The following is a 14,975-nucleotide window of genomic DNA, read 5'->3' as shown; positions in this document are numbered from 1 at the left end:
GTGATAGATGAGTATTAAGGTCTCCCACAACATTGTAGTGGGAGTCTATGTGTGTTTTTAAGTCCCTTAGTGTATGTTTGATGAAATTGAATGCACTGATATTGGGTGCATATAGGTTGACAATTATTTCCTTTTGCTGTATTGCACTTTTTATTAGTATGAAGTGTCCTTCTTTATTGCATTTGACCAATGTAGATTTAAAGTCTACTTTGTCTGATATAAGTATTGCTGCTACAACTGTTTTCAGGGGCCACTGGCTTGGTAAATCTTCCAGCCTTTCGCCATAAGCCATTGTTTATTTCTGTCAATAAGATGGGTCTCTTAAAACAACAGATGGTCAGATCTTCCTTTTTAATCCAGTTTGCTGAATGGTGTCTTTTAAACAACAAAAACAACTAAATGGCAGGAATCACCACATAACTATCAATATTAATACTGAATGTCAACTGACTCTATGCTGTTCATTCTTGATCTTAGAGTCATATCTGTGTTTTACTTATATAAGTGAATGGGCTTTCATTCAATGAAACTTTTTTCTTACTGATAAAAGCATGTCTTTTTTAGCACAGAATATATATATATATAATCATCATTCTTCTGTACTTCAGATACATCAACATTTTGAGACAATTTTGTCTCAAAATTTTAAAAAGTGTCTCAAGATACTAAGCCATTTTGTAACAAAATGAAGTTTATTAATAAGTACAAATACATTTATAGTCATACATGAGGAAACTGAGGCTATATCCATATCTAGAGTTGGTGAGTAATGAGACAATCTTAGACCTATTCTAGAATTTGGCTCTTGAATTATTTTTTCTCTAGACAAAGAACTCACAATATCAATGTTGTCATCAATGGTTGATGGATGCAAAACTCTTATTTGAGCTTCTTTTATTTTTTTAAATCAAATATGCTATGACTATTTTGCTACTACCCATATTTTTTAAACTATGAGTCATTTATTCTTTCAATAATTTAATTTAAGCCCATTATTCCTCCATCTGTCTTCCACTTGTTCTAGTCTGCTGGAATGGCCTTCCACTGTGTTTTTTTGTTTGACTATAGGGACTTTTAAATTCCCATATTTGTGTTTGATTCTTTTTTCTGAGGTTTTCTATATTTTTGTTCAACTCGTCTTTTATATTTCATGCTGTCATCTTTAATTCATATACCTTCTTTTTTTATAGTGTCCTTTGCTTCGTTTTTGTGTTTGTTGAAGTCCTCTCTGAGTTCCTTTATTTATTTCTGTGTTTTATCATGTTCTTTATTTTGGTATCTTGAAATTTCTTGAGTGCTTCTTGTACATTCTGGCTAACCATATCTAGTATCTTCTCCATGAATTTCTTGGTGATATCTTCCAAAATTTCTTCTTTGACTTTTATGTAGATGTCACTGAGCTCCTTAGTGACATTTATCATTGTTTTTTTGAGGTCATGAACTGTGTGTCCATTTTCTTCATTTTCCACTTATTCCTGTACTGATTATTTTTTTTTTTTTGAGAAGAGTGGTTTTCATCCCTTCTTCTTCTTCCCATCACTCTACTTGGTGCTGTGTAACTATGCTTTTGAGAGGCTAGTTGGTATTTTTGATTGCCTGATTTCTTTCCCTGATTTAATTGTGTTCTTACTGACTTGGTTGTTAGCTAGGTTGGTGTCCACTTTCTGTTCCTGACCTGAAGGTGTAATTTACCAATAACAAATTCACAGGTTCAATGTCTGACCAGTTGTTTACATATTATATAGAAAACCCCTTGATGATAATATCTATAAATAGTGAGAGTTGGGGCAGGTAATTGTTATTAAGCTAGTTATAGATTTTGCACAATTGGTAAATGTTGCACTAAAAAGTGGGGAGTGGGAAAAGGGGTGGCTGGGTGGGAGAAGTGGTATGGGGACTACTGTGTTTTAGGCCCTTGAGTGTGTTTGAGTGTATTTCTGTTGTAGTAGAGGGTGCTTGTGTCAGGGATTGCAGAGGGCTGGGGTTGTATATAGTTAGTACAGTAAGCTACTCAGCAGGTGGTTAGTGTGTAGGAAAGAGAGGTAGAGTGGTGACAGGGTGGGGGAAGATAGGAGAAGAAGTTGAAAACAGGGGGAAAGAGTGGATGAGAAGGGGCAGAAAGAGTAGTTGGGAGGGAGAACAATGAATTATAGCACAGGAGAAGGAGGAGAAGTGAAGAGGGTAAGAATAGGAAAAAGAGAGTAGTGATGGTGAAGTTAATGACATAGGAATGATTAAAATTAAAAACAGAAACACAGCAAAAAACACCAGGTTCAGGAAGCACAGAAAGTTCAGTCTTTCAGTAAAAATTCTGGAATTATTGCTCTGGTGCCCAATCCTAGTATTGTCATTCAAGTGAAAGCTCAGATGTGGTCTCACTAGGTGACTGGTTTGTTAGTAGTATTTGGTTCCTCCTGTCCACAAGATTAGTAGGAAATGTGAAGTGAGATGTCTGCCAGCTCATGCAAGGTGGTCAGAGATCTTGTTTTCACCAGGCAGTAGCTGTATTGCCCTTCAGTTGCAGTTCTGTTTGGTCAGCTCCTCCCCCAGCAAAGTGAAGCAATTCAGTTTTGAATGCTGCCCTCTATCCCAGAGATCTGCTCTGGTATCCACCACCTGGGATACTTTGGGAAGTTGGCCTATAGTCCTACACCTGTTCTCAGCCTTTGTGCTTTTCCCGATCTCTGCTGGGTACTAGCAACTCCTTTGGGAGGTTGGCTTGTCACCCTTCTCTTGCTCTCAGCCTTTGCTGCTTTACCCACGTTTGTTCACTGAGAGTTAGCACTGAGAGTTCAGCTCTTTGCACCACTCCTGTTCTCTGGGGCAAGTTCATCCTTCCACCCCCACCTCCACTGTCAGTATTAGATTACAATTCACTATTTATGTTTTTCAGTTTTACTGAGGGGGGAGGGGTTATGTCTGCCCATGAGCTGTGCTGGATCATTTTCCCCTGGAGGGTGGGAGGGAGAGGGGAGCCACACGAGGTGTGTGATGCTCATCTGTTTCTTCTGCAGTTTCATGCAGGCAGCTTTGGATCTGGCTGGTGGGGAGAAATGGCTCTGATTTTTTTTTTCGGTGTGGTGTGGCACAGGGAGGTTTTCCACAGGCTGGGGGTCCAGGATGACACAGGGTTTGATTCCTATTGATGCTCTCTGTCTTCTGTTTCTTGGGAGAAAGGAAAAAAAGAAAAGAAAAGAAAACAAAGAAAGAACAAAGAAAAGAGGTTTCTGGGGTCACAGAGCTTAGGCTTTCTGATTCCCTACCCTAGCCACCATTTTGGATCCCTCTGTGAGTGGAACTTTTGAAATATTTTTATTTCAAGTAAATAAAAATGTCTCCTTATTAATTAAAAATATGACCGTAACTTTTCTGTCTGGGCACTCAGATAAAATAAATCCCAATTCTTAGGTAGAAATTTTGGAGAAAATTGGGCTATTTCAAAGATTTTTACTTCTGATTAGCAAATGCAAAGGTTGCTATGGATCCAGAGGGTTGAACCAGCTACTAATTGCTTGTTTAGACAGTACTTCAAGCTATATCTCAAATTTTCTCTGACTTTATTGTAAAAAGGTGTCCAAAAAAGAGGCTTAGGAACCATCAAGTCACAGTCTTGGCAACATCATCATCTTATATTCATTTAAAAATATTGTTGTTATAAAGATTGCAGAAACTTATCTTTTGATACAAGATGAGTACAGCAATGTACAATTATGGCATTTCTCTTTCCCATGATTACCCCAGCCACTTTAAAAAAAATATATGGGTATTACCTATTATGATTTCCTTGATATATGAGAATAGGTTCTAAAGAACTGAAATAAACTCATCACAGTATAAAAAATGCTCACTTAGTTTTGATGATCCAACTCAAGTGTCATTATACTTTTAAAGCTCCCTGTATAATCTCAAGCATTGTTCACTTTTCTTTTTCTCCATAATAACACAGTGGTAGCTTGGAACTTGCATCCTGAAGGCCATATGTAAAAGGCATGATTACCAGGGTGGCACTCTAGAAGGTGGTGGAATCTTTACTATATGGAGTCTACTGGAATGTCTAGCTCATTGTGGATACAACCTCCAAGGGAATAGCAGGAATCCAGGACCTTCTTCTTCTCTCTTTTGCTTTCTGGTAATGAGGTGAGCAGTTTTGCTTCACTATGCACTTCTATGAATGATGCATTAGCACAGGCTCAAAGCAAAGTGGATGTCCAGTCATGAACTGGAGCCTACAGCCTACAGAACTGTGAAGTAAAATAAGCCTTTTCTTTATAATTTGATTCTCTCGGGTATTTGTTATAGTGCTCTAAAGCTAACTAACAAACACATGTAGACAATATACTACATTTCATATATATGCATGTATATATACTTATATATACATATATATATATGTATATATTTACCAGATTACAAATTTTTGACAAGAATCTCTTTCTTATCAATCATTTTTTCATGTACAAAAGACTGTGATTAACACATGAAAGTTATCTAGTAAATTTAGATGATTGACCAAATGATAAAATTTCTGTAGCATACTTTATAATTAATCTCAGTATTTTCATGTAGAGTATGATGTATTCATCATTCATAAGCACATTGCACCATTTCAGTATCTCAGTACCTGTTTCTACTAATCTGAAATAAGCCTTTCATTGGGGAAATACTGGTTGAATAGAACCAACAATTTTGAAGAAATTGAATACAAACCATTACGTACAGCAAATGGTGTTTTACTTCAGTCTTATTTATTGTATTCATATTAATTGGAAAAGCATAAGTCAAACACCCAGTAGAAAAATCAGGTTATGGATGGTATTTCTGACATGAAATACTACTTAAGAGGTGGCCTTTTGCCTCCAATGTGTTTTATATGTTATTTATATATATTATGGAGCCCACTTACAATTGCTCAGATAAATAATCAACTCAACTAAGACAATCCCTTTGTGTTTACTTTGCTTTAATGCATTATTGCATGTGTTAAAAGATGGTATATAGTGTTGAAAACTGTATGATGGAAATACAATTTTCCTTTTCAAATAATTTTGCTTATACCCAGTTCGTGTCACACAGAAAAAAAAAAGCATACTATTATATAGTGAGTATGGCAAACAATATGAAAAAGAACTTAAAGCTTGTTTTGTGTATCATTCATGATTTAGTTTCATTACTGATTTTTTTAGAGTTAGTCAGAAGTTTAATGTTATAGTCAAAGTAAGAAAGTAGGGAATTTAGAAACATTTTCAGCAATTAATATTCTGGGCCAAAAACTTGTACAGGAAATAAATGAAAATGCTTCAGTTCATATATTGTAAAAGTACTATACAAAGGACCTATGAAACTGTGAGCAAGCTTTTCCTTTTTTTTGTGGTACTATGGCTTGAACTCAGGGCCTGTAACTTGAGCACTCCACCGACCTCTTTGTGTGTGTGTGTTGGGTTTTTTCGAGATAGGGTCTTGATAACTACTTCCCCTGGCTGGCTTCCAGCTGCAATCCTCATGATGTCTGGCCTCCTGAGTAGCTAGGATTATAGGCGAGAGCCAGTTTTTACTTTTGATAGTAGGGGACATTAACTTTGTCAACAGTATATGCAGCTTACTATTCAATAAAGTACTTGAATATGATTGTATCATTATTTTGAAATATGTTTCTGTCTTTGCGTACATTTCTTTTCTTTTCATTATGAAGGACTGAATATTGTTTGAATGGCCTTGAAGCAATGGCCATTTATATCTTGTAGGTACAGGCCTTTAAAGGCTATAAGTGTACCAAACTGCAACAGAGAGGGAAACAATTTCCTAATCTCATACATAGCTCTGTATTTCCAAAGGCCATCAGATAAAACGTTTGTGACCTTTCATCTTTATTTCAAAAACGATCCATGATTGAAACATTTATATATAATACATTCTTTAGAAAAGACCTTGCTGATAACAGGGTTTTAAAACATTGATGCTCAGAATAAAAACTCTTTTGACCTTCAATTCTTAACTTTACATTGCCTTTGAAAGGATATCTTTGAAATTTTGAGAAAAACTTTAAAACTACACTTAACATACAACAAATGTTGACTGGAGCATTATTTTATTATAATAACAGTCTTGGGTAGAAATTATGCATGTTGAAATTTCAGCAGTTACTATTCAGTTTAGTAAAAAATGAGTGATCACAGACAGGAGAGGCAGAAAGCCAAACCACGAGAATGCATTAGAGCACAACCCCAGCCTTGTAATTTGGCAGAGTTATAGCCTACTGGAGAATGATAAGGACAGAATGAAGTCCAGCCAGGGTAGGCAGCGATCAGAAATAGACATGGTTTTTGTTTGAGCAATCGTAAATCTGTAACAGTAAAAGGTGAACCACAATGCGAACTAAAAGTGTATTCAGAATGAAAGAGCTTACCACCAAGTTCTTTAATGTAGTCAACCTCTGAGATAGCTCTATGTTATGAATGAAAAAGATACATTCATATGAAATAATTTCATTACTACACAAATATTAGATATGGAAAAGCATAATATTGCTTGATTGATAGTATCACTTAACCTTATCTTTCAAGAATCAGAGAGTTATTTTATAATATTACACAATAATCATATCTTAAAACTCAATATTCCCTTTTGGTGCAAAAAGTGGAACAGCTTGTAAGTTACTAATTTGGGCTGTGAAGTAAGACCAATGTCATTACTTTATTTTAGTTACTAAACTTTCAACTCACTGCCTTTGGTAGGCAAGTGCTCCTATTACTTAAGCCACTCCTGTAACCTTTTGACTTTTAATGGGCTTTTGTTGTTTGTATGTTTTTTGGTTTTTGAAATAGAATCTTGTGGTTCCCCACCTAGGCTAGCGTCAGACCACGATCCTCCTACCTATATGCCTCTCGTGTAGCTGGGATTACAGTATGAACCAACACTCTTGGCCTTTTTAAAATCTCTTTTCTTGATAGATAACTTCACTACCACATATTGAATCAGGCCAAATGTAGTGAATGCCATGACAGTAGCCCCTAGATAAGGAAATTACCAAACATACCCTTGACTTAAGTAGTGGCTGTTATGGTTCAATAGGAATAAACTGGCATGTTTTAAATCAAATGAAATGTTCACCATTTCATGTATTTGAAATGGTTAGTCAACCCAAAATAAGGAAACTGTGGTCTTGGCAGTGGCTTATGATCACTGGTTGTCAAGAAAACTTTGCCAAACAGGGATACTGCTTTTAACTGGGATAATCTGATTCTCTTTGAAATTTGAATTAGAGATATGAAGAGAGTGAGGTAGTGGACAATCACTGGGTAGACACAGTTGAGGAGAGCCTGAGAATATAGTTGTAACACAGCCAGCAAACACATGCTGCCAAAGGATTGATAATTTAAACCAGACCTCAAATTTTTGAAATTCATTTAGCATTCTAGTGAAAAGTTTTCCTCTTTCTTTCACATGTTCCTTGAAATTCCCATTGCCAAAAGAACCCTATCAAGTAGATTGCTAGAGTGAATCTTTCTTTTGTATAAACTCAAGATTCTAATATTATTCTTCTTTTCCTTCAATCCTATTATTGTTTTAATGGCCAGTTTAATTCTGAAGGATCTGAAGTCGTTTTTCACTAAGTTTCATATGCTTCTCTATTCTCTTTCTTCCATGGTGGATGACAAATAGTAGCCAATAAAAACTTCTCAGTGATTAAACTATTAATTGAAATTAATATGAAAATTCAGTTGTTTTCAGGTTATGTCTTTTATTTTTACATAAACTTTAACCTTTGCTCTTTAGAACAGCTCAATGGTGACAGGGGTGGGGCCATTAATTCTTCAACACAAAGTTACAATGACTGAGAATATATAAAGAAAACCTGCAACACCAAGATGACAAATAGAGAGTTTGTGAAGCTAAGTCTAAATCAAATTTTATTCCTCAAATGTCACATTTCATAAAGCAATAGACACCTAAACACATATACATTCATGCATATAAATTGATATGTATTTAAATGTATGCCTTTAGAGCTCCAGATGGAAAGACTCTCACTTAGTAAACTGGTTTTTGCATCCTGTTTATTTTCTCATGCATTTTACTTTCTTAGTGTTCTAACACAGACTAGACTGTATTGATGCAGAGCTGATGATTTTTCAGGAGCTCACTGTGTGTTTTGGGTACATTTCAACTAATTTTTAGATAATTCCAATCCCAAGAAAAAGAGAAAGTATTCCCTGAGCACTAACAGAATTAGAAATTTGCCAACATGTGAATTATAGCATACATACATGGCCACCCAATCAGCTTGAAGAAAACAATAGTTTTGGTAACAAATTTTTCACAGTTGTAGAAAAATCATAGAACTTGTATTAATAGTGAAACTTTCCAATTTTCTTACCATCTAAACTCTATATACAACTCAGACCTTGATCGTTAATGATAGAAATGCTGCATCATAAGTGTTTGAATATAAGTACAATGGAAATTGTGATTTACTCAAGTAATGGCATAGGGGTATTGTATTTCTTCCCTGTTAGATATACTTTATAAATTTCCATCCATTCCTTAAGGGCCACAAAACATTGTGCTATGAATATACAAAATCAACTTAAGTCCCTTTGTCACACCATTCTTCCTTTTCATCTTGAAACTTTCTTGTGAGTAGTAGTTTAAAAGATTCCTTTATACATTAATCTTGGAGAAGAAAACAACAAGATAGTATTCAAGTGTAAGTCTCCAAATTTGGTAAAATGGTGTGAAGGAATCTTGAGTATTTTTTTATGAGATAGTAATACTGAAGATAAGGTTATAGTTATAAATCATGATGCTTGTAAGATTACTAAACAGAACTTTTCCTTAGGAGAAAAATACACTCTCATTTCACAACCCATTTTATAAGACAAAGCCTTATTTAATCCATTAAATGAATATTGACCTTCTTTACTTTAACCAGATACAGTTTCCAAACTTACCTCCATAGAACTGTTGGATAATTTTACTTTGTAAATGTGTTCCATTTATCAAATCTAAACTTTGAAATTGTGACCTTTATGTTGGATTGAAATCTTTTCAGAGGAGTTGCAATGAGGATGAAAGAAAACAAATTCACACAATTTTGTAATTCCCCAAGTGTAAGTCTGTATCATCCTTCTGTGTGATCTACTGATATTTAATGGAGTTACATTTTAAATGCCTTATGATTCTTTGTGAACTTTAGAGAAAAAAAAAGTAAGGTAAATTTTATTGTTTTTGAGTGTATTCTGATCAATGTTGCTAGCTTTATGAAGCAAAATTAAATATGTCTTATTTTGATGTTGCACAAAGGCAAAGTATTACTTTTTATTGAAGGATAACTTAAAGGAGCAGAATAATTGCTCTTGATGAAGGAAAACTCTGTTTCTTAGTTCCCTGTCATATAATATTTGGTATTTTCAGACTGGTTTGCTAGCTCTGCACACATAAGATTTCTGCAATAGCTATCAGGAAGAAATAGCAGGGCTAGTAAGTTGTAAATCCATTGAAGATTATGAATAATTTATCCAATGTTGTATTATAAAAATTCCTCTACAATGTTATATATTTGCATTTTGCAAATCTGATCAAATCAGATCTCTGAAAGCATCTACTAAAAAATGATTGTTTCTTTTTTCCTCACAGAAAATGATTATACAGAATGGCTAAGAGAGTAACAGAATAAGAAAATAGAAGACAAAGGAATAGACAGTGAAATAAAGAAAAAAAAGTTCATCCATATTTTCTCATGAGCTCTTGGTGACTTTCAGTAGCTATTTGAATTTGGGAATATTCTGAAGTTGTAGTGATACCAAAGTTGTGATGTACCTCCAGCAGAAATCTCTCATGTTGGGGTTCCTTCCATTGTGAACTTAGCTAAGGTCCTTGTTCTAGATCTCAATGTTCAAGACAAAGAAATATTGTTCACCCATATGTTGAGAGTGAAGCCTTCGCTTATAGGTGGAGTCATATTAATCACATAAACCTCAAAGTGGGTCTATTATTTTTCACTGAAGTATGACTTTTATTCTTACTACCATGTGTGGATTGTCATCATTTGCACATAGGCAGATATGACAGGAAAAAAATAAGATTGAGCATAAGATTAGAAATATGTACTCTAAGCTAAAACATTCTGTGGCAACCAGGAAAAGTCTTCTGCTGTATTAGAAACTATGATCAAAGGAACCATCGTTCTAAAATAAATGCTTACAGGAGAACTACAAATGTATGACTTTTGCTTGTCCTTTTTTGTTGATGTTGCTTACTTTGGGGTTTTTATTTGTTTATCTTTGACTAGCCCTAAAGTTTCATTAATATTTTTACTCTTTTGGTCCACATTTACCAAATAAATTTTCTTGGCATTTTATATTTTTTTTCCTCAGAGAAGGTACATGATTTTTTTTTTAAATATTTTTGGTATTTTTAAGATAAAGGAGGACAGTGGCTCTTTCTGTATTTTGTAATATATTAATTTATGGTAGCCTTTCTTTTGATTATCTCACATGCCCACTTATTTTCTAATTTCGTATTCACTAAATAATATAATTCATAAAGTAAATGTGATGCATACTTAAATATGATAGTCTGTTGTACCATGAATGCGAAGTATTTACATTGCTTTATGTTTAATTGTATTTCAGTCCTCACATTTTATAAAAGTAAAATTTTATCATTGATCAGTTGCTCTTAAATGGAAATGCATGAAATCTGCCTCCCATTTAGTCTCAGAAACATATTCTTAAGTTTTATATTTTTAATTTTAATTAAGAGAGATCTAAATAGTACTCAGTTTGGGAGGGGCAGTGGGGTTTGTCAACTACACTAAACTCATCATCATTTACATTAAAATTCTAGGATAGAACAGTATGTTTTCACAAATGGGTTTGATCCAGTTACTGTTTTGATTTTGTGTTTACTGACATACAAGGTTAACATTCTTATATCTGGAAGGTCTCAAATTTTTCTTTCCCCTACATGTTAGGTTATTAAGTAATTTATGGCTATGTCTATCTTTCTCTCAATTTGTTAGGTAATTAAAGTTTTCCTGTAGAAAAATCATCTGTTTGGTTAGTGAAGGACTCTGAACCAGGGCAGCAAACAGCAGACAGGCTTCATTCAGATTTCAGAGATTTCTGAAATAGCCAATGCCTACTGTTATCTACCATTACAATTTTTTCACTGGAAACATATATAATATAACATTTACAAAATTATGTACTACATACAATATGGGTAAAACAATATAAGCCAATTATGCATAAATGCAATTTACTGTATTTTAAATTTGGAATATAATATGAATATTTAAAACATTGATCTCTGCTAGACTTATCATGATGAGGAGCTGATATTTAAAACACTCTTCTGGAAGATGGAGTTCCTGTCTTGTTCTTGGTTTAATTATTCTTTTTACAAGCAGATTGCCACTGCTGACAGGGATTACCTGAAGTGCCTCTCTCTAGGCTGTTGGAGATGGTGGAGGTTGTTTATAAGCTCAGTCTGTGAGAAACTCATTTGATTTTAGCCTCTCATTATGGGGTTTATTGCCCTGAGTTTCCATTGGATTCATTCATTCCTTTTTTTCCTACTCTTTATGTTATTAATTTGTTATTTTTCTGTTAATCTACCTGTTCTCCAACCTTCTGGCAATTACTTTTCTTATATATCACTTATTCTTATTTTTCCAAATTGTATAGAGTTTATATTTTCCTGTCTATTGCTGTGGGGCTTGGAATGACTGATTTTTCTTTAGCTTCTTTGCTAAGATTATAGTATCTCATTTTCTCACTAACTAGAAACACACACAAAATCTTTACTGTTATCTTCTTCATATATATGAATATGTATACAGTACATATGTGGTATTATTTTTGGATAACTTTCTGAAAGACTTAAGAACAAAAAATATCTGTCTTAGTTGGATGTCACTCTTATGCTTTAGAATTAGAAGAAATATCATTATGAAATTTTTTTGGGTTTTTTTTGACAGAAAATTCATCAGAAGAAAGCTATGAACTGGAGTTTACAACTATATAAGCAGAATACTAATTGTTACCCTATTTTCCCTTTTAATATGTAGAAGCCATTACAAAGTTCAATTACATCTTTCTCTTATAAGATTAAAAGTTTTAAAGACACATAAGGACATTGTATTAAGTGAGCCAACAAGGCTTCATCCATGGTAAAAGTTTGCTCTTTAGGAAGGAATTAAAGAGATCTTTAAGCACAATTACCATTTTAAAGACCACTGAACATCTTACCAAGTGTATTGTGGTCTGCATCAACATTAATTATTACAGTATTTTTGCCATAATTATCTGAAATTTTTCTTGGTACTACTTTGTCTTTCCTCCTAGTTTTGCCTTTTTTGCCACAGTAAATGTTTTAAATTACTTTTCATATGGGGAAAATATGTAAGAACATTTGCAAGTCATAATATCAGTCTATAATTTCCTATCATGCTATACCCATTGTATTCTGTGCTGTTAGTGTAAACTTCCTAATCACCTAGCTATGGTACATCCTTATACTTGAGATTTCAAGGTGTTCTGGGAATTTCTCTAGCAATTTTCTATCTCTTAAGCATCTCAAACTCTCTCTCTCTATTGGAATATTGTTACCATTCTTCAAATATACTACTATTTCTCTTACATTAATTTATGTGGAATTCTTTGTCATTACACCCAGTTTCAAAACTGACTCCATAATATTCAATAATAGGTATACGAATGGAAAAATGAGACCTTTTGAAATTATTCCAGAAATTGGGGGAGGGGGCATAAAGGAGAATAATGGAGGGTGTAAATTCAACTATGATATATTGTAAGACTTTTGTAAATGTACCCCCAGTGCTAAAATAACAAAAATGAATTATAAAAAAACCTGATACCATTTCCCTCTGTTTCTCATTATTTTTACAGCAAAATATATTATATAATACAGTTAAATAGGTATTTTGTACAGAATATAAAGTCTTATTACTTTTTAAAGAGAAAGGTTGTTTATTGGAAATAGTTACCTATTGCTAAGACAAAACATTAAGTTTACTTTTAAAATCGTATTAGATACTATTCTTTGGAAACTTCCTGTATATATATATCAGCAGATGGGAATTGAAGACTTTCCACATAACTGTGCCATGTCATGCTTTGAACTCACTCTAATGCAGGCTCCACACCCAAAAACACCACAGTATGGTACTGTTAAAAGTCAATTTACATTCAACTGACTCCAAAATTAAGGATTTTTACTTTTTATTCTTAAAAAGAAAGATCAAAAACCATTCTGATTTATAGAAACAATATATTAATTATTCAAGGTTATTAATCATTAAGTTTCTGAGAAGTGTATTAAAAATATTTTGCCAATCCTTAGAAAGATTGGTAAGGATTTAAACTGTTTATACCTATTTAATGGAATATATTCACAAAGTGCTGAACAATTTAAGTCTAAATTTATTTTGAAACACAATATTGTTTATGTAATTTTAGTTTTACTATACAATTATTAATATTTATTTCTAAATACTGATTAAAAATTATATGTGGTTTAGTGTATAGAATGCTATTTTGTTGTATGGAATTAACAGAATAAGTGATTTATCTATTATGGAATGAATAAATCAAACTATTTAACATAAACATTATCTCACATACTTATTTTTGTGATTGATTAGAACACTTCAAATCTACTATCTTAGCATTTCAATATGCAGTATGATGTTACTAACTCCAGTCACTATAATATATAATAGATTTCCTTTCTGTTTTTCTTTTTTCCCTTTATTGTTGTGCTGAGTGGGGGTACATTGTGGTATTTATAAAGGTTTTTACAGTGTATCAAATATATCATGCTTGAATTCCCCCCACTCCACAGCTCTCCTTTATCCCTCTTCCCCCATTCCTCAAACAGTTTCAACAGATATCATTTTGCATTTACATACATGTGCATTTTTTTTTTTGCATCTTATTCACCCTCCTATCCCCTTTTCCCTGTTTCTCTGCCACCTCTCCACTCCCACTGATGCAAAAACCACCTCCTCAACTGCCCTGGGCAGAACCTGTTCCACCTTCTTGTTCTCCTATTTTGTAGGGAAAAAAAGGTAAAAGATAAAAAGAAAGACAGGATGGTTTTGCTAGTTTGAGATAAAGGTAGCTTCTTTTTTTCTAGTCTTTGAGACTGAAGAGTCTGACACTTGAATCATGCCCTGGTCCTTTTCATTTTTTTTTTCTTTGTTTTTCAGATAGGGTCTCTTGCTTTTTCCTACATTGACCTCAGACTTTGATCCTCCTATCTCTGCCTCCCTAAGTAACTGGAACCACAGGTGTGTGACACCATATCCAGCTTGTTTTCTGAGATAGGATTATATTAACTTTTGTCTGGACTGGCCTCCAACTGCCTAGTGAGTAGTTCTGATTACATGACTGTACCACCACTCCTGGCTACAATAGATGTCTTGAACTTACTCTTCCTGTCTAACTGAAAATTGTGTACTTTGACCAAAATCTCTTCAATTTCCCCAACCCACAGTCCTAATTTTTCTCTCCTATCTGAAAGACTGTAGCAGAACTAGTCTACCTTGTGGGCCTGCTTTTCTGGGTGACAGCACCAGTGTGGAATAAGAGGCACCCATAGAGTGGAATGGATAAACCAAACTATGCTGAAGCCCAGGCGTCTTTATGCATGGAGGACAACAGCTCTGGAATTAGGGGCAGAAACAACACTGTTGCTTGGGTTGCAGACTCTCTCACTGCCATGTTCATAACAGCATATAAGGCAATCTATGGTAGACAACTAGTACCTGAGCTAGTACCAGCACCCTCATTGCCGTATTGGTAACAGTATGCAAGGTGCAAATGCTTGTAAAGTCATGAGGGAGGGCAGAAACCACCTGTCTATGACAACTGAGCAGAAGATCAGACTGTGAGTAGGCACAGCCAGCACTTGGCTGCCGGTCCTGAGTACAGACTAACTTAGTATGGCAA

Source organism: Castor canadensis, chromosome 3 (assembly GCF_047511655.1).
Source record: "Castor canadensis chromosome 3, mCasCan1.hap1v2, whole genome shotgun sequence".
NCBI classification, from domain to species: Eukaryota; Metazoa; Chordata; class Mammalia; order Rodentia; family Castoridae; genus Castor; species Castor canadensis.
This window is presented reverse-complemented; position numbering follows the sequence as displayed.